The sequence below is a fragment of the Anas acuta genome, chromosome 2 (genome assembly GCF_963932015.1).
Source record: "Anas acuta chromosome 2, bAnaAcu1.1, whole genome shotgun sequence".
Taxonomy (NCBI): domain Eukaryota; kingdom Metazoa; phylum Chordata; class Aves; order Anseriformes; family Anatidae; genus Anas; species Anas acuta.
Window position 1 is genome coordinate 62,589,629 of NC_088980.1, and position 26,601 is coordinate 62,616,229.

Here is a 26,601-nt window from a genome sequence, read left to right on the forward strand (position 1 = left end):
TTTTATGGTGGCTTCACAGAACCCTGAAGTCACCTGTTCCAAAGTAGCATATGGACATGTCCGCAAGCCCAGATGCTGAACCAGCACCACCAAAAGTAGGGTTTCCTGGTGGGTTAACACCTTGACCTTGACTCCTAACCCAGCCAAGGAGGGGACCCAAGCTCTGACCTCCAAGCTCAGCTGCCACTTACCAGGAACCCTTCATGTGGAGGTGGCTGTGTTTTCTTTTCTGAGGTGGGTTATTTTAAGCCCATGTCAGATGCTGTCAGTCACCAGGCTGACAGAACTGCTTGGACCCCGGGCTTTTCTTTCTGTGTCCCACGGGGAGCTTCACAAGCAGCCCACAGCCATATTGGCATATGGCTATCACCACTCCGCTCCCCAGACGTCTTAGACTCATAAACCAGTAATTGAAAGGCAAGTTCAGTGCTGCTGTTTGCAGAGAGCCATGACCGGTGAATGATTACCCCAGCAGGCAGTGCTACAGAGGTGGTGAAAGAGTCTATTAGACTGCTTAGTCTAAGGCAGCACGGAGTGTTAATGCAAGCTCTCTGCAAACAAATACTCCATGCAGACAACCCAAGAGCAGCAGCTGGGGGGCTCCTTTCTCCACTGTCACCTCTGGGGGTGTCATCACAAGTGCAGCACTCACCCAAGGCATGCACAGAGCTAAGTGACAAGGACTGGGAGCACAGGCAGGGAAGGAGCAGTCCTCACACCCTGGTTTTAGCTCTTGTGAATGGGGAAAAGCAGAGGAAGGGGAAGATTGCTGTTGCTTGCTAGCCAAGAGCTGCCCCCATCCTGTAAGACGGCGTGCCTCCAGGACTCATTCCCACTAACCAACAGATACCCATGAACACAGGCAACGCTCAGGAAGAGGTGAACATCACCCCATTCAGGGATCAGGGAAATGAGCAGGACCAGGTCCAGCCTAAGTCCCCCACCAGCACCCCTATGGGATGCCTGCTCAGACCCTTTCTCACCAGCCACAAAGTTCGTGGAAAGTGTTCTCCAGCTGAGCAAGGCGGGGGGGAGCTGAAAACCCCAGCACCTATCCTCACCCCATGGCGCAGTGCTCATACCTGCTGGGGTCCCACAGACAGCCCTGGAAGCCGCACAATGCAGGAAGAAAAGGAGAAAGGCATGGGATGTATTTCACGCCCACCTTCTCAGTAATCAACATTCAAAAAAAGCTGTTTGCCATCAATGGATGCATTACTTTATATCTCCAACAACTTGTGAATAATCGTGACACAGAAAGACTCCAGGCTCCTTTGAACGGCCAGCAGAGCAGACTTGCTGCAGTGCAAATGTCCTGCCATGGAAAAATCCTTATAGATAACTTTCATCCTTCTACAAATATTTAGTCGTCTAGCAATATTCTGTATAATACATGAGAAGAATTTTAAATATTTTTATATTATTGTATGAGATGCTTTACCATATCCAGGTCGGTGCCTTCAAGTGGACTCTTCTCTCACCTCATCCTTTTTCTCATCAAGAGGCTGATCTGACGACATTTGCAAGTTTGGAATTAACCTTGTTTCTATTTTATCAGCTCTGCTGTTACCATGGCTCTGGAAAAGAGTTCAGGTCACCTCGTTCCCGGTTGTTTTGACACAAAAGCAACAAGACACCAAATGCTGTTTTGGGAAGAAAAAGAAAAAAAAAAAAAGGGGGGGGGGGGGGGGAAAGAACCTTGGAAGTAAAATCTTACAAAATAGAAAATAGTGCAAAAGTAATCCTTGGGATCTGAAGGAAGAGATTTCACCAAAATTATACCTCAGGTTAAGATTTTAGTTGGACAAATCAGTTACTCAAAGGAAAAGTCTTGTTTAGGGAAAGCTGGAGTTGAAGTCAGACTGTTTCATCCAGTGTCCCTCAGTGCAGAGAAACCTGTGTAACCCAGTCCAAGTCAGATCTGACAAATTCATGGACTATCCCTCATTATTTCTCCTGCTCCAACACTATCCATGCAAACTAACAGAGATGCCAGCTGGCACCATAGGAAAACCTGGCCCTAAAGGCACAATTGAGAGGCAACAAAAGCGGGTGCTACCCTTTAGGCCTTTAGGAGCTGTAGGCTGGCCATGCAAGTGGAGGGGCTGAGCAGCTGGTGGGACACCTGGAGGTGGTGGTCCCTACCCAGGGCTGGAGCTGCCCATGAGGAACCAGCATCATCTCTGCATTTCTGCAGAGAACAAACCGCCACAAGGGAGCCAGGTTGCTCAGACTCCACTCCTGAGCATGGGACCCATCTCAGTCTCCCCCAAGACTGGAGGCCCTAATTGCCGCAGAAACCCCCAGCAGCATGATGGTGTGGCTCAGGAGCTGTTTCTCCAAGGTGAGACCCCCTGCTGTTGTCAGCCCACGTTACGGTCCGACAGATCCTGCCTTGTGATTCTGCCCAGCGAGGATGCCCTGTGGCATAAGCTCATCATATGACTGCACGCTGTGCACATCGGGGTAACCATGTGGAAGAGCTAATTACAAGACAGGAAAATAGAGCACGAGCTCAGAGGAAGCAAACTTTCAGCACACAGCAAAACCAATCATGCACTCTTTAGCAACTGTGCCTTTAGCAAGAAAATTAGCTGTTGCAGCAGCACCTGGATTAAAAATCTCTCTCTTCTCCTCTCAACTTCTGCTACTGCTGCAGCACAGCTCAGTGGAAGTCCAAGCAACTCTAAGTAGAAGCCTCCCTCATTAACAGTTCAGGACACTCAAGCACATGCTTCAATTCAGGCATACAGGTAACCTTACTGTCTTCATCAGGATGGCTTGCATGTTTTTTATTAGGCGTATAAGTGTGAACCTTGCTGTGTCAGATCCAAAAATTCATACTTTCTTCAAGATCAAAGGTAGCATGCTAGCTCCTACCACCAAATACACACGGCTGCAGTTTATTTGCTTTACACTGACTACATTTGAGTGGGTTGAAGTCTAGTCTGCTAGCCAAACTAAGCTCCCTCCCTCCTGTGATTTTTTTTTTTTGAGTATGCCAGCAGAACAAATTGCCTTTTGACAGTGCAGATTTGCAGATGAAATGCTGGAATAGTTTGCAAATTGCTGTCATTTCAGTATTTTAGTACTACAATCTGAAATAGGGCTAAGTGAGATGTTAAGTGAGTTAGAATAATGTTTTCATTGGCACCAAGACACCTTATGATCCCCCGCCCTGAGGTTTAGCAAGATGGAAGAACGAACTGCCAGACGGTGATTCTTTTTGACTTGGGAGTCTACTTTTAGTACTACTGTTTGCTTTGAAATCTCTACACCGGGAAAACTGAAGAACAAAACACCTCTGAAATATCTTCCCCTTCTGACCTGCCCCCCATCCAAATTATCACTGAAGCTGCAAGCGTCACCCTTCCTAGCTAATAGAGAAGCTTGAACAACAGCGTCACAGTCACATGAAAATGGGCTTAGGCATAGATGTCTGCAAATAATAAAAGCTTGCTTTTGGCCTGCTAGCTTTGCAAACACAGCTCCAGGTCAAGGGTGAAAACATGTAGAGCTGTCAGATCATGTTGGGATCTCAGTGGATCAGCTGCGACTTGGGGAGAGGATCAAAGCACCCACAGCCTGCTACCTACTGCTGGGCTGAGCAGCAAATATGCATAGAACAACTCAACGGGATAAACCTCTAGGAAAGGCAGAGAAGCAGCTACAGGCAGCTCACAGGCAAGACCTGATCTCCCAGAAGCTGTACAAGGGACCTGAAAGCTGAGATGTCACACGTATGGCAGCAGCACTTGGGAAATGATCCTCTGGTATCCACCATCAGTGGGGTGGCTGTACTCAGACTGAGGACTGGGGATCAGATGAGGACAGTACAATATCTAGCAATGCAGATCTGCTTTGTGAAGTGCGCTGGCAGCACTCATGCAAATAGAAATGCACGCCTATATGCACACATACCTGTCTATTCTTATATTAAATTCTAGTGCTTTTTGGTGCAGGTTGAAAAATAGGCAGCAGTCAGGTACAAGTGACATTCCAGAAGATTTATGAGACATAAATGATGGTCTTGCTCAGAAATGTGATTAAGGAAGAAGAAATTCCTTGAGGGATTCTTGCCATCTCAGCAATTCCCAGTTGAAATTGCCTTACTTAACATGCACCAGCCTTTGCATCCAGATTTCTTACGATGCATACTGCAAAGTGAAGCTTGAATGCAGAAGCCAAACTCGTGTTTCCAATGAACATGTCATCCATTGGCAACCAAAAAGCCTCAAATGCTTCAAAGCAGACCCAAGATCACTGTCAGCTGAAGACAACAGTTTAATACTGCAAGAGCACAAACTGAGGCAGAATGTGGTTTTATGTCAGTCCTTGCTAACTTGCTCCACTGTGGGTGCCAGAAGCATTGCAGGACCCAGATAATCCCTAAACATAACCAGAAAGGAAAGCCAAGCCATGCGTTTTGGATAAACTATCAACAAGGATCATGTTTGTCAAGTAAAAGGTTGTTGCGCATTTTCAGTGCTATTTCACTTTAACCTTTATCACCCATGTTTGCTCAGATTGAATAACCAGAACCAGAGAAAGTTTTCCACTAACACACCCATAAATGTATCTTTTTTTGGGAGCAATGGAAAACTTTTAAGGCACTTAGATGCCATGAGGATGAGCATGGCATTAAAAAATGTAGATAGATAAGATAAGGCAGAGAGGATCGTCTGGCAGAAGTCAGCAGCTGTAATTTGACATGATAATTCCCCTTGTGAAGGCTGGGGCAGGGGCAATGTGGCTCTCACATCTTCCATTAGCAGGGTAACAAATACAAAATACTCATCAAAGAGTCCTGTAAAAATCACTCTTTCTCACTAGCCAATGTCTAGAGCTGCCAATAGAGTCTAATACTCTTAAAGGGAGGCTGCAGAGTGGACAAGGACAGCATCAAGCACTGACAGCTCATCAAAGCTCAGACACTAAGTGAAAGCAGGGTCAGTGATTGAATTAGGACATTGGTGGTAAAAACACAGCGGGGAGGAAAAGACGAGATCATTAAGCACACAAACGTTACAGAGCGGTAAAGTAAAAATGAGCTTTGTTTGTATGCCACCTTCCTTGCCTCTAGCTATGAGATCTCAGAGGAAAGAGAAGTCATCCTAATGTCATCTCCTGAACACAAGGGACCAGGCCCACCTGTATCACACAGGTGAGGCAAGGAACCATCCTGCCCCAGCCCTGCATACCTCATCAGCTCCAGTGGGGTATATACAGAAATATCTCCCAGAAAAAGAAGTGTCCTGAGGAGAGGAAGAAAACACAAAGGCAAGTCTTGTCATGTGTTTTTTTAAAGAAACAACTCCAGAAGAACCATTTCTCCACATGTTTCAGAAAATGTGGACTCATTTAATTTTTGTAGGGTTTCTTTGCTCACCGAAGGAACGACACCTCTGCAGCCACAGCCACAATCCAAGCAGGAATGCAGTTCAGGTAATTTAAACCAGGAAAACCTCACCCCTCAATACAGAAGTTTGAGTACAAAGGGATAACCTTCCTAGAGCTCATAGAGAGAGAGAGAGCAAGAAAGCTATTTTGACTTTTCTATGCAATTACTGGCTGGACTCATTCCTGTAGAAAGTTTGTATAAAGGAAAAAAAGAAAGCATACAGTATTATTTTGATTTGTAAAGGTCTTGAATAAATTTCAAGAGCTATTCCTAGAGCTCAAGTGCACAAAGCTAACCACGACCTCTAAGATAGCCTAGGACAATGAAATACCTTTGGCTCAAAGCTAACCACGACTTCTAAGATAGCCTAGGACCTTTGGCTCAGGCTGAGATGCCTGGAGGTCCTCCAAGGCAAACGGGCTTGCACAGTCCTTCCCTCAACTCCCTCCCAGCTCCGTTGTCTTGCTCAGACAAGGATCTTCACTGCTTACAAAGTGAACTGACCGAACTCACCTCCACCTAAGGCTCAACAAGGTTTGTTTCTCTTTCAGGAGCATCTTGTTTCAGGTGGGTTGGCAGCACAGCAGAACAGCCCAGTGTTGCCTCCAAGGAGCCCAGGCTCCTCTCATCCATAAACCTTCAGTCGTGTCTCTCCACCCACATTTAGACCTGAGCTCCTTGCTGGTCTGCAGAAGGTGTGAAATGCCAGGAGACCGCAGCCACGAGACACGCAGAGGGAAGTGGGAAGGGCAGGCACAGATCCAGCTGTTGCTCAGGTACGTTGGTTGCCAGAAGCAAAGCAGAGGCTCCAAACCACACTGTAATACCATCTTGACAGAGCAACCCCATTTCTCCAGCCTACACCAACAACCGCTTGGCCTGCCTCCTTCCCCACAGCTAGTGCTCAGCTTCCAAGGGAAAGCCCAGGTGCTGCCCCTTAGGAGCACTGGAGGTCAGGCAGCCATGCAGGTACCAACACCCTCCTCACTGGGATGAGATAAATGAGCCGGAAATAAACCGGCTTTCCTGCCCCAGTCAGTCTTGATCAATAGGATCAGGGATACTTCTGCAAATGTAGTGTTAGCCCTTCGAGTTGGACACTGCTCCCCACTGGGCAGCGATGTCTGGATCCTTGTATTTCCAGGTGCTTAGTCAATGCTGCACCCCATGCATCCTGATGCGCTGGGAAGTACCTGTGGTGCTTTGCCCAGCATCAGCACCCATCCCCCTGTCTGGGGCAGCCATACACAGCTTAATAGTTAAAAGTGTGCTCAGCTGAACAGTCTTAAAATAAAAGACCATCATTCCACAGATTCCCCCCTGGCTGCCATTGGCACCCTAGTGCACAACAGATGCTGTTCAAAGCTCCAAATTAATTTCTGCAGAAGTAAACACAGATATAAAATATAAATCCTTCCACAAGAAAACTGAGATGTAATTTACAGTAGAGGCACAACAAAATGCTACAAGAAAAAGGGTTTTATTTGTATTTGTATATATTTTATCTATTTTATATATATGTATGTATGTATATGAGTGTTTTACATTAGCAAGAGGTTTTACTATAGAAAAAAAAAAAAAGTCCTATCTTACTGGGGTAGAAAGGTCAAGGTATTTTAAACTAATTTTTCCACAATTTGTGTCTGACAGAAACTGATGCTGTCTAGGTAAGTACCACTATCTTGGGATGAGCTCAGGGCCAGCAAAACAAGGTGATAAGGCAGGGACATCATCTCAAAACCAATAAATCTCCTTCCCAGATGGCATTTTTATCTGAGAGTGCCAAAAGAAGCTAGACAGGAAATTTGTGGACCTATATCACAGTAAACTCATTAAGAGTAAGTGAGTTTCTGAAAGACTAAAAGCGAGTTAATCTGGTGCCTCTGATTAAAAAAGGACCTCAGCACTTCAGTTCCACCAGCCTAAGGTTTAATGTATAAAATAATTCAATCCAAAAGTATTGAGTCTCACAAATATCTACGAAGAAGATAGCATAACTAGCTTGCATTTTAAAGAGGTCCTGAAACAATGTGCTAAAATGAACGAGCACAGCAGTACAGGCATCAAAGCTTTCCTGGCTGGACTGAGAGGACTCCTGCTCAAAGTATCTCTGAATAACCCCCCAGAGTTTAATTATAAGGCAAAACCATGAAAGCACAGGGTGAAGTGGGAGCACTATAGCACCAGAGCTTTTCTCTGAAGCAGTCCAGTCCTTCCACTGTGTTTCAAGAGGTGAGATGCTGTAACCCCAGCTAGAGATGTGGTCCGTGATCCAAATGGAGTGAAACAAAGGGCACCAGGAATCCACGTATAGCAACAGAGCCCTACTGACCACATCAGCTATTGGCCCAGCTTTGACGCCAAAATTGGGGCCACTTGGCCTACAGTGGGCCATCACCCTACTCTCATCTCACTCGCTGCTTGGCTGTGGACATCAGTGACAGGGGAATGGGTGAGCTTTCCTTGCTCCAACATCAGCTCCTCAGACAGTGCCACTAAGACCACTGGAGTCCGAGTTGACCAGACTGTAGCCATAGGTCACACGACTGAAAGGTATAAGAAATTAGGATCTCACCTTTTTGTTCTCACAGAAAGGCTACATCAAGCATTGTTCAAAATTTCCTAGTATTATTATTGGATGGATTCAAGCAGCCATCATGACCACTTTTCAAACTTGCAATGCTGATCTTCCTCAGCAATAGGAGAGAGCAAGCAAATATTTACCTTGCTATATTTTCTGAAGACAATAAAAGCCTTTCTCATGTACTTTTGCAATTGTAGCCATAAAGCATTTGTACAAGAAGCACACAGTTGGCAGAGGAAGCCTATTTTGTTCTTAAAACTGATATTTAACTAATGCTCAGAAATGCATTTATGTAGTCTGGTGCTCTGTTACACTGATGTATTAATAATGAAATTGCAGCTCTCCAAGAAAGTAATGAACATTAACAATGGAAGTGGAATCAGAATCCTATAATGCAAGAAATACTGCTGGGTCAGCTGGACGTAGAAGGTGCATCAGTGATTTCAGTAAGAACATGAAAGGACCATAACGATAATGACTCATGCTGCATTTACATTGTTAGTGCCCTTCAGCCAGAAAGTGCTCTCTGGACTTTATAAACTTCCAGGCCAGGAGATACTAAACTCCAGCATAAGGATGCTGTTGAGAGACTTCTCTAAACAGGGAGTTAATCAGGTGGAGGAGGCTCTGTAAGGCTCATGTTTAGGATGTGGGTATGACATCGCAGAAAATCTTTCTCGCAGAAAGAGCTTTTTGAGGCTTTTGGCTCCTGTGAAACACCCTCACTGCTCAGCAGCTGCAGCCAGATTTTGCATCAATATACCTCTAAGCATAGGTGAACTTGGTAGCCAAAAGAAAGCCAGTTTGAATCATACATCTTTAATAATTTAGACAATAAATGCATAAATCCATTTTAAAAAACATATATCCCATGAAGTCTTATGTGCACAGTTGTATTGCTGCTTGTAGGTTTATAGACTAGGGAGCTTCCTTGTATTTGCAATATTGTGACTGAGAGCATTGTCAACCAAAGAAAGGTATGTTGGAATTGCATCCTTCCCCAGTTTGAAGGGAATCTGTAGTCCCAAATAACTACAGGTCAAGAAACATCAACACTTCTATTAACCGCTACTGACTTAGAATTCAAATCATGACACCCAAATACAGATATTTCTAGTTTCATGCTACAAGAGATGAGTGGACTTTATGTCACAGAACAATAGCAGACCATGAATCTTCCTATCCTACACAGGCTGTCTTGAGTTTACTGGTAGTCTGGAGGCTTTTTTTTTTCTCCTGTCTGTCTCTAAACAGATCCTAATCTTCTTTGATTTTCCATGCATGAGTGGTTAGGCTGAATGAGCAGATCTGTTATCAGCTGCAAGGAGTCTGGGCTTACAGCTGTTGACTGATAACTCTCTCTGCAAAACCCCCACACAGTGCACCAGTCTTGCTTTTTGCTTATCTTCCTGCAGGATCCCAGGCCAAAGTTTAGCATGAAGGAGCCTCTGCCTTGGTGCTTGTTCCTCTCAAAAGCTTTCCCATGCCTGCCCACCAGACCTGAGGTGTGATAATATACCAAGCACTGAGCTGCAGTGCTGCATTTTGCTGAAGACACACAAGAGTTTTGTGTCCCAGGGTGCAAATATAGTAAGTTAGTTGCTGATAAACAGTATCCCATAATTTCGATTCTTGTGCCTTTTTTTGGTGAGAAGAGCACCAGATACATGTACATGCAACTAGTAAAGCAAATGAGTGAGCAAGAATACAGTTTACACTGCTGCACTCTACCAAAAAAAAAAAAAAAAAAAAAAGATTGTGTTCCAGATGTACAGCCTGTGACTTGAGACAACACACTGCCCTGGTGGTTTAATTTCCCAGATTCAAAAAAATCAGTATTTCCAGAACAAAGACCAACCAAGTGACACCCTGGGAGTACAGTGGTAGGAAGACTCCGCACACACATGCACAAAGCCAAACCATTTTTTTTTGTCAAGGCATAATTGTCAGCCAAGATCCTAGAGCTGGTAAATTGAATTGTCTGTTCTGCATATACTAATGAGAACTCAAATGTTAAGTCAAATAATGCCCTGAGACAATGCAATGTTGAAAAGCCTGTTATTAAGAAGGAGAGGGGCTAAGGGTGCTTCTCCATTTGGAGCGTGCTTCTGCATTTTCCTTCCAGACTCAGAGGATTAGGGTGATAAAGGGATAGGATTTGCTAGGAGTATTTTAGCTGACTAACTCATGGAAACAATGCAGATTGCTTGCATCCTGTTTGCAGATAAATCATTATGGTTTCTCTTTTGTTTGCCTGCGGGTGGGAACTGTGCCATTAAAGAAAACTATCATTTTCCCAGAACTGCAGTTACCTCTATAAACTTTGTGCCCAATTTCCACATAGGAGAAAGAAGAATAAATCCTCATCTGCCTTCACCATACTTGAAAACTTAATATTTCCATGCAGCTATTTTAACCACTTTTGTTAACAGTCAGAGTGACTGTAAAAACTGAAGTTGCAAACTCACACAGTCTTTCCTCCTGTAGGGCAGGAAATCTTAGCATAGCCATGCATATCTTTCAGAATACTTCTTAGAAGAAAAGAAGTGAATGTGGAAAGCCTAAGAAATAAGGATATTTAAAAAATATTAAATGAAGCATTAAAGGTAAAATTCTTCCACTGTAAAAATGATTTTTTTGGTCATGGTCCTATGGAATCTAGCAAAAATTTCATAAGATTCAGTAGAAATGGAAGGGCTTGCTTAGCTTTTTCCTCTGGATATTTGATTGTCTTCTATCAGTGGATGTGAGCTGAAGATTTGCACTTCGTTTCTCCCTAGTTTCAGGTACCAGGCTCTGAAGCACATGGACACCACTGCTTGATTGGAGATTAATCATTTCCTTCCTAAGAAAGAACACACCAATCATCCAGAATGGAAATGTAGTCAGTCTTGCAAAAGCCTATTCATCCTGCAAACAGCATAGGTGAAAAATATCTAAGTACTGGTATGATGTATATTTGTACAAGGTTGGTTTTGATGATGGTGCATACTTTCACATTTTTGTGAATGCATACTTGTGTTTACAGAGCGTATGTGGATATACTGTAAAGATTTTACTTTTCCAAAGCTAAGCAGAGTCTCCAAGCCAGGGTGTTGACCTATAAAGCCCCAGTCCTGTGTGCAAGCTCTGTCTACTCACCCTTTGCCTATTTGTGATTCAACTACACATTTCTACATGTCTTCTACATGTCTTTGCCATTTAAAATAGAATAGTCCAAAGAACAGGTCCTGCTGAGAAAGCAGCCACAGCAGGACATCTAGATTTCACCCTTTCCCTTCAGTGCATCAGTGTAAGACGAGAGCAGGAACACAGCAGATACTAGTTGAAACCCTTAAGAGGGGATGGGGAACGGAGGCATCACTGGTGCAGCACATCCCTTTTTCTTCAGTGCCCAAGAGGCCTTTGAGTGGTGCCACAGGAGAGCAGCTCTGATGGATGTTCCTACAGAGACAAGGAAGGACAAACAAGGTCCTGCAACATGGTGGACATGGCCTGGTGCCACGGGGCTGGGAAACACAAACGCATCCCAAGCTACAGTCAGGACGCCTCACCACCAAATATCCACACTTTGTTACTTGGAAGATTATGCACCTAGGAAAGCTTTCCCACTGGTTTAGCAGAAATTTTGAGCCACTCTCCCAACATAAATCCCCAATTTGCTTGTCAGGAGGTTGAAGGCAACTGGAGTCAGAGGAACAGTAAGAGTTTCAGACCACCTACCCAGAGATCAACTATCCTTGCATGATCCAGGAAGACAAACACCGCTGAGGCCCTAACCAGGAGCTCATATTAGCAAGGAAGTTTCCTGATTTATAGCCTTTATCTCCATGCTGGAGCTCAGCCAACAGTCATCTTGTTGGAAGCTTTTTCTTCTAGCCAGGTGTTCATCTCACAGCTCTCCTCTACTCAAGAGCTGTCTAGCTCAGGTTGGCAACATTGACTGTGCCTTTTTGTTGTTGTTGTTATAGGTAAGGCTTTTCAGTCCAGCAGTATTTACATCATGATCATTCTGCTTTTCCATCTACAGCCTTGTGCATAATTCTTTCACAGCATCTGCAAGGCATTGATATCCAGAGCTTTGTATAGGAAAGGTTTCTCATGTTACATCTGTCTCTTGGGTGCTATCTTGTTCCACTTGAGCTCAATGGGGCCTTAGCTGGTAACATCAGCTACTCTACAAGCAGAACTTCAGACAGCAAGAGATTAACACATCACAGTCCAGAGGGCAGCTCCCTTTTAGTTCACACTTAGGCCAGGGATGGTTTTCATGAAAAAAAATGTTCTTTCTGAAATGCAGAAGCTGCTCCAGTTTCCCCTACTGTGTTCAGATCTGTGACAGCTTTCCACCTGCCCACCTCTGATGGCCATTTTGGGCTGATCAGAGGATGCCAGGTGACATATACTCAAAGAGCAGGAAGGCTTCTTGTTTTAGCTGTCCTCCCCCCACCCTTGTTCCTCACTAAAAGGGTAGAAGCAACAAGTGTCTAATCAACTACACAAGCTAGAAGCAATACCGCAGATAGTAAGAGAGCACTGTTAGCAAATAAGATATTCAATATATTGAACCTCACAGTGCTACAGCTAGATTCCATAAGTGAGCCACCTAAAAGCAATTTCCTTAGCTTTGTTCTAGTTCCTATGTAAGGCCTGTTTCCTTTTTGCTTTGTAAAAATTGGGTTGATTAAACAGTGGTCAAAGTAAGGTATTACAAATTTTATTAAAAAAAAAAAAACAAAAAAACATACATACTGCACAGGTATAAGTAAAAACATATGGGGCTGGGAAGTCAAGCCCTTCGATTTTATCTGCTCTTAGAAAATCTCTTCTTCATGCCTCAGACTGTCCAAACAACTCCCCAGTCTCCCCTATCCGTGCATCTTGCAGGTGCTGCATAATGACAGCTGGACAGTCATCACAGGCATTTCTCACAGCAGTGGTCAGCACTGCTCCTAACATTTTCTACAGAGGACTGCTGATGACTGCAAGCCGTGATTTAAAGACAACCAAGAACTATGATAGTCCCCTTTGCATCCTCCAGCCTTAAGAAACCTCTCTGGTAAGAGCCCAAAAAAGGGAAGGTCTTTGGGAAAGCCTTAAAACCTTCTGTCTGTGAAGGTTTAAGAAAGCAATGGTCTCTCCTCCAAAGGGAAGCATGAGCATGTATCTGGCTGAAGCCTGTTTTAAGGCCTATGTGGTATCACTGTCTCCCAAAACATTGCCACAGATCAGTCAGCATTTCCATTCCCTGCAAAGGCTGACATTTCAGTAGTGTTTACTTCCTCCAGTGTAAAAACTAACCACTTTGATATAGCATGTCAAAAGGAAAATCCTGCTAATTTTTCATTATTTTTCTCTCAGAGCTGCTTTTGGCCAGGCTTGCACCCACATAGGTGCTACCAGCAAGGTAGTAAGTTTTCATTTCAGTAGTAGATCAAACAGTGGGAAACCTTTGTGACTTCTTTAAAGATATGTCAGCAAAGGTGGGACTTAGCAGATACCCAGTCTATCGGGTCTTAAGTAAAGGTGTGAGCTGCATGTTATTTTAATTCTATGGAAAATCAGGAGACTTTTCACATGACACATTTAAAGGCCTTCTTTTTAAAACTTATTTTTGATACCTGCTGGTAAGTATCCTTGCAACTCTCATCAATCACAGTGACCATGCCACCAGAGTAAGCATTGGTAGACTTGGCTTGATCTTCATTGACTACTCTGTGCTGATGTTTTCCTCCTGTTAATTTGATTACCTTGTTCTTTATACCAGGAATGATGTATTATTACAACACTGAGAGTATCATAGAATCATTAAGGTTGGAAAACGCCTCCAAAATCATCTGGTCCAAACATCCCCTTAGTAGGTAACCAAGGTTACCTACTAAAGTACTACCCTTACAGTGACTATAAATCCAATGGGACTTCGTTGGAGGATGCAATGCTTTCACTTGACAATGCAAAGGGCAAGATGACAGGACGAGGGGGAACGAGCTAAAGTTGCGCCAGGGGAGTTTTAGGTTAGATGTTAGGAAGAGCTTCTTTACTGAAAGGGTTGTGAGGCATTGGAACAGGCTGCCCAGGGAGGTGGTGGAGTCACCATCCCTGAAAGTCTTCAAAAGCCGTTTAGATGTAGAGCTTAGGGATATGGTTTAGTGGGGACTGTTAGTGTTAGGTTAGAGGTTGGACTCGATCTTGAGGTCTCTTCCAACCTAGAAATTCTGTGATTCTGTGATTACACTTACAAAAGTGCTGGGGAATACATGTTTTTAGGCAGGGAGGAGGGGCCAGGAAACTGATTTTCTTGAATACATCAAGAAACTACACATCTCCCAGCACGAACAGACTGCAGAGAAGCTAGGAGCAGCATGCTGCAGCACTGAGACGTTGCTACCATACCCCAGATAGCTCTGTATGCACCTTGCATGTGGAGTCATTTTGAGGTGCTCTTTGCTCCTGTTTTTACCAAGTGCTTCTGAGGGCGGTATGACATTTTACCATGGATCCCAACAAAAATCACACCAGCATCTTCACATGACATACACAGCAAAGGACCCTGCTACTCCTCTGCTACATAAAAAGCAAAGTGATTTAGAAGGCACAGAAGACCACCTTGCAGTTATACTGGTCCTCATTACAACTTCAGAAGGATGCTTCAGATACCACCTTACTCTTGGTGAAAGGACTAACAGGCTGCAGAAAAACATCATCTCAAGAATATGATTCTTTAACTTAAATGCCCAAGCTCTACTTGTAGGCATAAAGTCTATGCATATTAAAAAATTAGACTAGCCTCTAGTTACATCATAACAATATAAAAAAAAAAAAAAGTTTCAAAAGAAGAAAGGAAGGAAAATGCAGCCCAGAAGTAAATATGCTCTGTGAAAATTGCCACAAAATGCCATGCTATATCTTTCATAGCACTAATCAGAAGTCTTTAAGCCTTCAGATGCCAGCTTATCCAACATACTACTTTTCTGTTCAGGATATGTGAGGATACCCATAGAATGCAACACAGATGTTTTTGCTCTTTTCAGATTTAAGCATGAAACACTAAACTGGTGAGATGAGTAGATTTTTTTCAGCCACCAGACTTAATTACAAAGCAGATGAGCTTGTCTGGCTGAGTTGGGAGAAGGGAGGAAGCAACTGCTTGCGCTAATGAATACTGAAACAGATTTGGCAAGTAAGCATACTTCAAGAATATTTTTCTCTTACGCTAGATTTTAAAATTGGATCATAGTCCTCCATCTTCCCATCCAGGGAAGTCTTACTCTAAAGTTAATTTCAGGAAGGTAATTTCTGCTGCAGCTCCTGACTCGTGTGGTCCATAGCAAAACCACAATTTATATCAGCTATTGGAGCCAACCCGTTGCTAGAGGGCTGCTGAGAAGGTGGTTAATCTGAAATTCAAATTCCAACACATTTTCTAGGTCTGACTTGTCTCCAGGCTCACAGATGTGGGGATGCCAATAAAAAGAAAGAGCAAGTGAAAATAATTACTGTCATTATTTCTTGGCAACCGCTTTCCTGGGTATATCACTTAGTATATTTTTGTATTTTACACGTCTACATATAGCTTTAAAGGTATTATGGGTGTTTGACATGTGGAAGCAAAACAGATGCTTTGGCTTGGTACCAATTTCAGGTTTTTCACTAGTTTCCCACTTCCAGTAAAGACTGTGACCAAACAGATGTTTGCGATTGCACTACAGCAAGAGAAGTGGACTACACTCCAAAATGCAGGACACCATCCTTAGGATGATGTTCTCCATTGATTAAAGGTATATGGGGGTTCTCCTCAGCACTGCTTCCCTCCTCACCCCCCAACAGGATCAAACCATGGGCACGGGAGCAGAAACATCTCTGAGCACAGACCCTTCCCCTTTTCCTTCAGGTGGATGCAATGTAGCTGAGGTCATACAGTTTTGAACTGGGAGTACAGACACTCACTTTTTAGTGCTAAGTTGATCTTCAGACTACTGAACAACACAAGCACCCACATTGTTGCTCTATGCCCCAGTTTTCCTTTCCAGCTTCCATCTGTGCCCTCTATTACACCAAAAGCCTCAAGCGAACATGGTTTCTGCCAGAGGCTCTGGTTGTTTTGGTGATGCAAAAAACAATTAGTAAACCACAGAACAAGTCAGGAGTTTTACTCCATTGCCTTTGATACTGCCCTTTGGGTAAACAAAATCCTCACTATGCTAGGCTGATGTTGCATAGCAAGGTAACTTCTTCACTCACAGTACAAAGATTAACACATGTAATTACTGCATACTGGGATAGGCTTTTTTCCTGCAATGGCTAAATCCACATCAGTTTCCCCTCCTCCTCCCCCTTTCTTTTTTCCTAAGAGTCACAGTAATAAGAGCACAGCTCATAAAATACTGAATTGGCATTTCTAAAGCCTCTTGGCTGTGCCGCTTTTCTCTAGAGCAGCTATCTTTTTGGCACTACCCTACGGAGACATGGTATGCGTTGCATCACATGCTAATAGCCAGAAGAGCAACATTTATACTACTTTGTATGAATGAGACACGAAGAAAAATAAAGTGTCTTATGGATAACTCAACAAGCTATTCATCTAACTGGTACTTAATTTATTTGATCTATAATAACAAAATATTTCCTCCTTTAATTTCATTATTTAAATTCAACAGATGACAGGAGAATATTGTAAGCAGAAATTCTGTACTTGAAACCACATTCCAGTGGTATTGAGAAATCACTTTCTTGTGGTGCAGCTAGAAGCCTGCTCTTGGAGATGCAAAGATTTCTTTTTCTCTGCAATAGTTTTCAGCATGGTTGAGATGTAGCGTACACTACAGAATAGACCTTATTTTAGATTCCAGTGAACTTCATGGGCAGTAAATCTTTTTTCTTAAGCAATTAAATTTCTGGCTTTAATCTTTCATTCCCTTGATAGAAGTGGTTTCCTGGATCAGGCTGAAAGCCAGAAAATAATCTGCAAAACAAAGGTTCCTCCCAGTTCCAAACTACATTCAATATTTCTCTTTCACTGCAATCATCCCTACTGATTTCTTTTTAAATCTCTTTTTTTCTCCACTATACTGTAAGAGCTCATAGCTAGGAAAAATGAGCAAGTTTTGGGGCATGCCATTTTAAGAGATGCAAAGTATTTTTACACCCCAAATTTTGCCCCTTCAATTATTACTCATTAGGGAAAGTGCTAAAACCAGAAGGGATATTCACAGCCTTCATGCCTTGCTCTCACCTTCAGCATCTCACTTACAACAACTTTAGTCTAGAAGGACCACATCCACGTCTGGTTTTCCTGTCTAATCTCTCCTTTCACATACAGGTAGAGAAACACCACTAAAACCTGATGTAGTAGTTGTTCCCTCATTTTGTAAATGAAAGAGTGCTGTTATATACCCACTGACCTCCCTCCCTACTCCCTATCTCCCTCCCACCCCCAAAAAAAAGCATTATCCCATGCAAGACAGCATAGGATTATTTAAATATTCCTCTTAGTTTAAAAAGTTCTCACTCCATTACAATTTTAAAACTGTCTAGAACATTCTGGAACTTGACTTTAGGAGACAAGTTTTCATCAGAAAACAGTATTTGAGATATGACAGCTCTCACACCACATGGCTGTTCTCAGACTTCTAGACTTTGCATTGTGGTTTCTACTCATCTTTATACAGTTGGTTTCTGTTTGTTTTTGTTTTTTTTTTTTGTTTGCTTTTTCCCAGGTGTGATTCAGCAAGCTGCTGTTTCCCCTCACCCCTTTTCTGCTTTCACAGTACAATAACTTCAGCAAGATTAGTAGGTATTCATCACAGCAAGTCTGATCCCAGACACCTTTAAGTTGTTGTATGAGCATTTTACTCTTGGGATGTTAAAGTAGGATGCCATATAAGCTACCTGCATTTCCTCTTCATAGCCCCTTGTTCAGTTGCACAAAATGAGACCATATTCCTACAAGCATAATAGAAAGACTTAAAAGATTGTTAGACTGCAGAGGATGAATGACTGTCTAAGATGCTACAACATACTTCTTACCAGTTGGAGTTTAAAACTCTTCAGTGTCCTTTCCAGGCTCTCTCTCTCCAGCATCAGCTGCAGCCTCAAAGTCTCTCCCTTCCAAGCACTGATTCACCCAAAACATTTATATGAAGGAAAACAACTAGGAGGATGCTGAAGTCATTTCCTAAATCATAGCCAAAGAACATCCCACTACACTTGTTTAAAGCCAGTGAAGGTACCTGCAACACTGCTGACTGGATTTACTATTAAAGGAGGTGATACAATTAGATAAGTAACTTTTATTATCAGGAGGAAAAGCCTACTGACTTCAAGAAGCTCAGACACTGACAGTAGGATAATTGCCTTATTTGTTTAACAATTTCAAGAAAATAAATAGTTGTCCTGAGTACTCTAGGATCTGAGAAACTGAGGGAGCATGAGTAGCCATCAATTAGAGGAGCTCCAACACACACAGCACCTTGCGCATTGCCATGCTCCCACAAACACGAGACTGAAGAGAAGCGATACTCCAGTTTATCTATTGATTTGCTAAACACAGAAGATGCTGAGAGGACAGTCAGAACTGCAGACCATGTGCTTTTTTTTTTTTTTTTTTTTTTTTTTTAAGGAAAGCATGGCTCTAAAGAGGTCAAAAAAGTAATTGGGCAGTAATACAATTGTGTGAGATTATATTAAAGCCTACAGTTATTCAGTTTATTACATTTTGCTGTAAGCCAGTGAACTGATGATCTATCTAGCTTGAGTTTTATTTGGTTAAGTTTAGAAATATACAGAAAATGAACACTGTAGTGCTGTCTTTGGCTTCTCTTAGCCAGGGCAGAGTTCAGGATACTCTAGGCTAGATTTCCAAGCTATTGAGCCTGCAGAACAGAGTAGGCAAATAGGTGCCCAGAAAGCCTAAAGTTATTCCAGTGTTAGATGCTAGCTTAAATATAGACTCTTTCTACACATCCCTAAAAGGACTATTGTTTTTACAAAAGCACGCTGCTCTCTCAGGGAGCTACTCTGCTGTGCTGCAGCAAGACCCAAGCCTGCCAGGAGATGTTCAGCCACCAGTGCTACCAAAGAACTGGCCACATGCCACTGGCATTCCAGGCTCTGCCTTATTCTGTCAGCCACTGGCAAAACATGGATTTACTCAGAAAATACTTGCTTCAGATGACACCATTGCAATGAGGAGAAAGAAAAAAAAAAAAAGAAAAAAAAAGATGGACAAGATAAGCTAAGACAATGATTGAGGAGCAGAAATATTTTCCACATTTTTTTTCTCCTCAGCCAAAACAAAGCTAAGCCTTATTTACAGGGAGGCCTTCGTTTTATTCCCCTCAGCCTTCACAAACCCTCTTCTCTAAAACCTGCATACATGCAGATTAGGCAATAAGCTCAATTATATCAAACAGCAGGCATTTAATGTTAACTACCAACTTAACCTACCTTTTCTTACAACACAGTATTTTGTGGTCTTCTTGAGGGGACTTCGGAAGAGAAATAAAAGCAATTGAACACATACCAACTAGAAAAAAAAAATAACACAACCCTAAAAGGGAAAAACAGACAAGTCTGCAGAACCTACATTCAACTCAGAGCATCTCAAGAGAGATGTTTTGCCATTCAGAGGCATTTTACCTGCCTGGAAGAAGCACAGCAGTAACTATTTGCTGGCTTCCATATGTATGGCTCCTGGCTACTCTTGACTACGTAGGTTTTTCTTTTAAGTCATTATGCTGAAGGCCAGTACCTTGGCATTGAGCTGTGGTTCAGTATGCCAGACCTCAAGAACCATGGTCAACTCAGAGTGGGTTTTACAAGGCAGGATTGTTTTCTTCTTTGAGGATGTTGTCTAGAATTTGGGAGCAGTTATGCTGTCCATCAGTCATCAACAAGATAGTCTAAAATAGCAAGTAAGTGGAAAGTAGCTACTGGAAGTTACATGCTAGAATTAGACCCAGAAGCTCCTCTATCATCTCTAACAAGGTGGGATAATTCTGGGAAAATCTGAAAAAAAAAAAAAGTCTCTACTCGCTATACATCTTCTCTTTTAATTCAGTATTAATCTTTTTTCTATGTGAAAGGTTAAAAACAAAAAAAAAAAAAAAAAAACACACTCTGCAGGAGTCTGAGGGAGGTGTTATGCATAGTAATGAAAGTATTGTCACTTTCTCCCAATCATCCTATTCCTTTTTCTCCATCCTCACACAAAGAGCCATGTATTAGCAAGTAACCCATTCATCTGCAGATGTTACCTTTCCCACCCCAATGTTTTGCCCGGAACATAAGTAATCAGGAATCGTTGCTGCTCTGAACGAAGGGTATAAAGTCCCACAAACTACTGCTTTCTGGCTGGCATAGATGCAATATTGTTTAGGACATAAAGGCTGAAGAACATGCTCAGCACATTCATAGGCACACAGTCTACCAACATGCACGCACACAAAAAAAAAAAAAAAAAGTAAACCAAACATCTCTGTGATGTCCTCTCTCATCACTCAAGAGAGGGATGTGAAAACTCCACTCGCAATCTTTGCCACAATGATGACAAGAGCATTCACCTTCTGTTCCTGACCAGTGGTGATTTACAAGCCCAGAGCGACCGTCCTATTTACCACACACAGAGACAGGCTCAGCATTTAGATTTGTGCCAGGCTCAGCTCCAGGACCCCAAGAGGGCTCTCAGTTCCCTGCACAATGGGAGGTCAAATAACAAACCAAAGGTGTCCCCTAGCAAGATACCACTGAGCCACATGGGAGAAATAGGTTAAAAATTCTATATATCAAGAGGGTTCTTGGTGTTTTCAAACCAGCATTTCAAATATGCTGTTCTTTGAATTTGGAGGTCAACCTGAAACAGAAGTGCATGCTGAGCAACACTATGCAAATAGCCTCAGGCTTCACAACCCAAGCCACCCCTGTCACTGATCCATCAAAATTAAAGCCCTGGGAATAAAAGCCAGGCGAGAGTCATGCAGCATGAGCCCTGCCCCACTTGTCTGATGGCTTAAAGGCAACAAGAAGCAAACATAAGTAAGCTTCCTGAACTCCAGTGTTGTTACACAGAAGTGCAAAATTGGTGAAGTTTTTACACATGCAATTCAGAAGCAAATTGTGCTGCATACACACTACTAACAAAAAATAACAGTGTGTCTCTGGAAAGGGCTGTTGCTAAGGTAAGGGCTTTTCTCTGAGACCAGTCCTTCATTCTTCTCTCCCTAAACAGCAGAGTCAGCCAACTGTTTGGTGTGAAAACAAATTCTCCCAGTGTGGCCACAAGCTGAGCTAACACAAGAAACATTTCCTCTTGCCCAACTTCTGCAGATGATGGGACTTGGTCCCAGGGCATTGTATTTAGTTTCAGTCTAGAGCTGCAGATCAGCCCAAGGCTGGGAATCCCACCCTCACCCTGGTATGAAGGAAACAGTGTTGAAAGGAAAGCATTTGGCTCCAAGAGGGAAGATTATTTTTAAGGACTAAACATTTAGCTGTTCAGGGTATAAACCGTGTAGAGGAATTTAACCAAAACGATGTATTTAACTAGAGGAATAACATAATTTCCCTCATTATATTGTAATTACTTTTGTTAACAAAGTTAAAGAAGAGTAGCAATTTAGTAGCATTTCAAAAAAAAAAAAAAAAAAAAAAAGGCCCATATTTTAACAGAGCAATTCAGATCTGATGAAGTGTATATGCATTTGTTTACTTTTGCCTTGGTACACAACTCAAATCTATCCAAGTAGCCATCCTTCTGGATAGCAGTTCTGCTGTGGAACAGACATGCACAAGTCTGTGCTGAATTACAAAACAGGCACCAGATTTTGTAAAGATATGGGACATACTCAAAGAGGTCTGGTTTAATGCCCTTACTACAAAACAAAGATAGCATTCAGTGCTCAGATAAGATCGCCCACATGCAATATATGGCACCTCCGCATCATTGCAACACAGAGGCACATTCACGTAACCTTGTGGCTACCCATGGCTGCACAACCCTATCTGACCACCATGACAAAAGTCATAGCAGCTAGAAGAGCATTTAGTGTTCTTCCTTCACATACAGGATGTTTTTGCATGTGTCCCAGTTACCAGGGAAAAAAAAAAAAACAAAAACAAAAACACTAGAACACAGAAGACAGCCTCAAAGTACCCATTCCTCCTACCTTTGGGGACCACCTAGCAGGAAAGCAGCTCTGCAGGAGAGGACCTAGCAGCCCTGGAAGACACCAAATTGAACACGGTCAGCAACATGCCCTCAACTGCTAAGAAGGCTAACAACAGTGTTGGCTGCGTTAGACAAAGCATCAGCAGCAGGTCAAGAGAAGTGATCTTTCACCTCTACTTAGGGTTGGAGAGGTCACACCTGGAGTGATGGGTCCTATTATGGCACCCCCAGAAAAAGAGTTGGACCACATGACCCTCAGACGCTCCTTCCCACCTTAACCTTTCTGTGATACACAGGCTTTTCACTTTAGGAGAACACACAGTGAATTTAAAGACTTACAACTATTTTAAAACTTTTGGGGGAATTTAAAGCGCCACAGCTGTAACACAAAGAGCACCCAGACAACTTAAAACCAGAACTTGGAGAGTATTAGGTGCCTAATGGGATATTGGGGAATGTCTAATTGTGTTATGCCTATACTACAGTCACTACCATAATTGCAGCAGTACTCTAATTCAGAATTCAGCTCAGTAACAGGATTTCAGCATTCAGTCTTTGCTGAGCTCAGACCTAATTCCTGCAGGTACCTGGGTAGGCAGTTTACAGTTCAAGCACAGCCATAGCGTACTTGAAATGCAGCAACAATTATAAGAACATTATAAATGGGTCTCAACTTCCAGTTCCTATAAAGCTTTGTGGCCCTGCTTAGAGATCCAACTGGGAGAGGAGCTGGCTCCAAGAGGGAGGATTACTCCTCAGCACTAAGCATTTAGCTGCTAAGAATATGTACTGTACAGCAATCCAGACAGCTGTACGCACTAAACTAGGAGAATAACATCCAATGTTAGGAAGTACCATACAACTTAGGTGTCTATCTGTTAGCAAAGCATTAAAAGACCAATAAGGAACGCTTATTTTCAATAAGGGGAATTTGTTCCCAGTAAGGGGAATTCACATTTATAGTTTTTGAGAATCAGGCACCAAACTGAATAGCTCTTAGTTTTCCCTGGTGTTAACTGAGCTAAGCAAACAAAGGGCTGGACAAAAAATAAGCTCATGTTTTCGTTAAATCTACATGTTTTCCCCCCCTCACCTTCAAATAGGGAAGATTTCTGTTCCCGGTGTTCCAGAACATGTGATGGGAGAAACAGGACAAGTCATTTTATGTATGTACAAGGCTGCCACCTTATCCAGCATCCACATACAGAGGCTCACTGGACCAAAAGGAGAGGCCCTGCTGACACTAAGACTTGCAGGCAAAAGCCTTCATCACTCATTCTCCTGGCACCAGCCAGGAGCCTAGGGTCCTCAAAAGTTTATTATTGCTGCTTCCCAGTACACGGTGTCTCACCAATGTATTTAAACAACCTCCAGTTCAAAAAGAAAGCAGCCACATGCTTATCACTGCAGGGGTGTGATGTCAAACTAACACCAGCCAGTTCTGGGGGAAAGTCCAAGCCTGCAAACACCAAGGGGAAGGAGCAAGGGAGGAACCATGCAACAAGTCCAGCACAAGCAACACAACTCCCAGGGGAGGAGACAGCCAAGACAGAGCTCGCTAGAGGCATTTTTTTTAGCAGCCAGCTCTGCTGAACTAAACTGAATCGCCTCCAGCACAGCTTTGTCAGCTGTCCCTTTTCACTTCAGCTCTGTTCAAGTCTGAATTACTGAAACATTTCCTAGCTACTGAAGGCATCATGGTGAGATGGGAGCTAGACATCCAGGTGCCTTTGAGAAGTCCTAGCAAATGACTTCAGGCTTCATTTTACTGATTTACTTCCTTGTGCTTTGTATTTCCCAGCTCTGTCTCAAAATTGTTAGATGCCCAATATTTTTACCCCCCCTCCTTTTCAGGAAAGCATTTGCTCCCCTCTCTTACCAGTCTCCACCAGAGCCAGTCAGTTTTCCACTTACCTCATAGCCCCAGATGGCTTTGCACAGTCATGCCAGTCTGCCCTAACAAAGGAATGACATCCATCAGAAGATAGCACCTAACTCTTCTCACCTATATATATTTTTTTCTTTTACAAACTTTCTAGAGCTGCCATTTCTGCTTACACCCACATACAACATTTTGCCCCTAGTCCAGAGAGCTCTAACACCCCAAAAGTTGTACCTATCAGCACAGCCCTCAAGGCCTAGAAGCTTCCTAGCACTAACCGAAGCCAATCTGGCCCAACCAACCCCACCACCCACCACCCCTTGCAGACCCAGCAGCATTAAATCCTCTCCTGCCAGCTGCATAAAACCCACAGCCCCCTGGCTCCTAGCCTTCCTATAGGCTTCCTATAGGCTCCTGCCAGGGCAGTGCTAATTCATATCAACTGTAGCTGGGAACCAGCTTTCTCCCAGCTGATGCTTTTTTCAAGTCATCTCATCCTGAGATAACAGAGCTTAGGAGATGACATTAGCACTTCTGACTAATATGTTTCTTCTTATGAGGGAAAACATATGGTGTCATCCTTCTTTAGGATTTTCTCTGGTTTACTATCCTGTATTGGGGCCCTTAAAGGAACCAAAGCAAGCACTAATTCCTGTCCTAAGACTACACCACAGTCCTCCATATTACCCTGAGAGGGGAACTACTGCTCCTCCTTACAAAGAACAGAGAAAGACTCCAAAATCTCTCCTCTTCCCAAAAGGACTTGCTAAATAAATACTCCAAGGTCAGGACGTATCAACACCCACCACAACTGAGGAAAACTGTTAATCTCACACAAAGGAGATACTCGTTCTCACTGAAGTCAACAGGATCAAAGTGCACGAGTATCTCTGAAGCAGAGCATTGAGCAGACTGAGCCCACAAACACAAACCTTTGCATACCCAGTGGCAGAATTTGGACCTGTGTTTACATACTTGCACAGTCCTGTTTCAGCCAGGCTGCTGTCTGGCTACTAAAACACTGCTCTAACAACATGAAGAGGGGTTTTGATAAAACTTGGATAAAAATTGGGTCGGAGCTGAAGGAAATCCTCAGAAGTGTTGCTTTGAAAGGGTCTGGATGACTGAGATTTTATAGTGGATGATTAGAAAAACAACACAGCACTTCAACAGCTAAAATAGTGCCATTAGATTCCCAGGAAGAGTAATTCAGTTCTGTGTGAGCCGGTACCAAAGAAAAACCATTTTTGTGAGTTAAGGATCATCCAGTCAACTTTCATGTACAGGATTAAGCTTTACATTTGCCATGACAGACCACGAGTGATAAAAGAGTTGTTCTGTGCTAGGATCACCATGCAGAGAAGTTACTTTTCACCTATATTTCTTAAATTATTGTGTTTACCCAAGGTCATTAATGGGAAAAAAAGAATGTTTAGTCAAATACATTACTTAGCTGCAAAAATAATAGGGAATTTTGAAAAAGTGAGAAATGGAAGTACTGGGACTCAAATTTATTTGACTTGAATTTTCTCCTCATATGGGAAAATAAATGAGTATTTACATATTGTAAAGTCAAGTGTCTAGCCACCAAAATAATGTCATCAAAAAGTCATCAGGAGAAATTGTTTTATTATTTGGATAGATTTTTTTTTCTTTTTGTGGTTCTTTCTTCTTGAAACCTAAATAAACACTGAGACTGCAACCACATTCCATCTATTAGAAGCTAGGGGAGGTTGTAAGCCCACATATTTAAAGTACCAAAGTTTTTGTTCTGGTGTGCACCAGGAGCAGGGCCCCAGGAAAGATTTCAGGGCCCCAGAGAATCACCTTTTCAGGCTGATTAAGATGGGACACTGTGGGAAGACAATCCCAAATCTCCCTGGCTGGAGCTGGAGAAAAATAAGCAGTGTCAAGTACACCACCAGAAGGAAGAGGAACATCCATCCCCTGCCCTTGTGTGATGTACACCATTAAAAGCATGGCTGGACTGCAGCAACAGCAAGATGCCCAAGATACCACCTGGGAGATGCCACTTGCAAGTCCCAGCTTCAGCAAATCATCAGGAACTGCTGCTTTTTCTTCTGACTAAAGATTGACCCAGGTGACACCAATCACACCAGCCAAACCTTGCAGTGACCCTGCTTATCGTCCAGGTGAGAATGAGCTTTGCAGCTTGCGGGCTGCTGTAGATTTTCATGTAAGACAAGGCAAATGGCAATTGTCTTACTGAAACATCTTCTTAATTAGAAAATTTCAATAGGATTTTTCCCTACTAGTGTCAGCTAGATATAAATATTGCAAAACAAACCCTTCCAGACATCAAAGCGAGAGTGATTGTTTCTCAGTTTCAGGCAAGGCAAGGCCTGAAACTGGATCCAGACCAGTAGTTAGACACATATTCTTTCATTTTTAAGAGCCATTGCCCAATGTAATTTCTCAAGGCCTCAAATCTAGGTTCACATGAGTTTTGTCCCCCATGTTCCTCTCAGTGGCCAGTGCATTGTTTGTGAATGTCTCCAGTAAGCTGTTGTAAATAATTTACACAACCCTCAGCCAAACACAGCAGAGAG

General features: G+C 42.8%; 2 long non-coding RNA genes across 2 annotated transcripts in view; one reads left to right on the forward strand and one right to left on the reverse strand.

Moving 5' to 3' along the window:
- Positions 1-24,362, reverse strand: part of LOC137850460 (uncharacterized) — a 28,531-nt gene extending 4,169 nt beyond the window's left edge. Inside the window, exons 1-3 of the long non-coding RNA XR_011092542.1 lie at positions 24,266-24,362; positions 24,064-24,105; positions 22,148-22,200 (exon numbers count right to left, since the gene is read on the reverse strand). This is a non-coding gene — a long non-coding RNA (uncharacterized lncRNA). The remainder of the gene's footprint in view (positions 1-22,147; positions 22,201-24,063; positions 24,106-24,265) is intronic.
- Positions 5,373-6,255, forward strand: LOC137851721 (uncharacterized). Its single transcript, XR_011093396.1, has 3 exons — positions 5,373-5,445; positions 5,953-5,968; positions 6,069-6,255. It is a non-coding gene; the product is annotated as an uncharacterized lncRNA (long non-coding RNA).
- Positions 24,363-26,601: the final 2,239 nt, after the last annotated feature.